A 1,286-nucleotide genomic window follows, 5' to 3' on the forward strand; every position below is an offset into this window, starting at 1 on the left:
CGCAAAAGAGGCAGGAAGATGTCCCATCCCTTCCCGCTCCACCCACCCAGCTCCACGTTGTAAAACTCATCCGAATGTGGCTGCTGGACCTGGAAACATTCACGGAATCAGCGCTGAGGACAATGACCGGGGAGGGAAGCAGCTAAATCAGAGTCTCGCTCTGTCGCCCAAGTTAGAGGGCAGTGGTGTCATCTTGGCTCCCTGCCTCCCGGGTTCAAGCGATTCGCCTGCTTCAGCCTCCCGAGTAGCCGAGATTACAGGCATCCACTACCACGGCCGGCTAGTTTTTGTATTTCTAGTAGAGACGGGGTTTCACCATGTTGGCCAGGCCGGTCTCCTGACCTCAGGTGATCCAAGGGCTCCCAAAGTGCTGGGATTACAGGCGTGAGCCACCACGCCCGGCCCCAGCCTAAATCTTCTAAAGAGTCAGGCTGACAAAAGAACCCCTGCTTTCAATTCCACTTACCTGGAAAGTCTTCCTGGGCGCCTGCAGTCACACATAGGGGGTTTATTAAAGACAATGGTAGGTGGGTTTCGTTTCTTTTCTCTCTCCTTTTTTCTTTTGAGATGGAGTTTAGCTTTTGTTGCCCAGGCTGGAGTGCAATGGCGCCATCTCGGCTCACTACAACCTCCACCTCCCGGGTTCAAGTGATTCTCCTGTCTCGGCCTCCCGAGTAGCTGGGATTACAGCCATCTGCCACCAGGCCTGGCTCATTTTGTATTTTTAGTAGAGATGGGCTTTCTCTACGTTGGTCAGGTTGGTCTCGAACTCCTGACCTCAGGTGGTCTGCCCACTTCGGCCTCCCGAAGTGCTGGGATTACAGGCATGAACCGCCGCCCAGTGGGGTTTCTTGCAATTGGAGAAGGAAGTTACAAAGTGGGAAAGGAAAGGAACTAGAACAAACCCTGAGGTTCTGCACTGGAATTAGAGACACTGGGGCAAACTCACGGTTTTCAACACACACAGACCTGGAGCACAAACCTGCACATGTGCACAGGAGAACGTTTCCGACTTCTGCCCACCAGGGGCACCCGGGGACAGAGATCCAGGAGCCACATGCACACCTTGCACCAGGGGTGAGCGGTTGATGCGAACCCCCAGCCCTCCTGGAGAAAAAGCCCTGATTTCAAGCATTTGCTGATTTCTTTGTATAAATACTTCCAGGCTGGTCTCAAACTCCTGGCCTCGGTCTCCTAAAGTGCTGGGATTAAATTGGTGATTTAATCACCCCTGTAATTGGGATTACACGTCTGTAATCCAAGCACTTTTGGAGGCCGAAGCGGGC

The 1,286-nt window shown here is 53.3% G+C and overlaps 1 protein-coding gene across 1 annotated transcript in view; it reads right to left on the reverse strand.

The window, feature by feature from the left end:
- Positions 1-1,286, reverse strand: part of DEAF1 (DEAF1 transcription factor) — a 75,440-nt gene that overhangs the window by 39,447 nt on the left and 34,707 nt on the right. The window lies entirely within an intron of this gene.

Source organism: Colobus angolensis, unplaced genomic scaffold (genome assembly GCF_000951035.1).
Source record: "Colobus angolensis palliatus isolate OR3802 unplaced genomic scaffold, Cang.pa_1.0 Scaffold84, whole genome shotgun sequence".
Lineage (NCBI taxonomy): Eukaryota > Metazoa > Chordata > Mammalia > Primates > Cercopithecidae > Colobus > Colobus angolensis.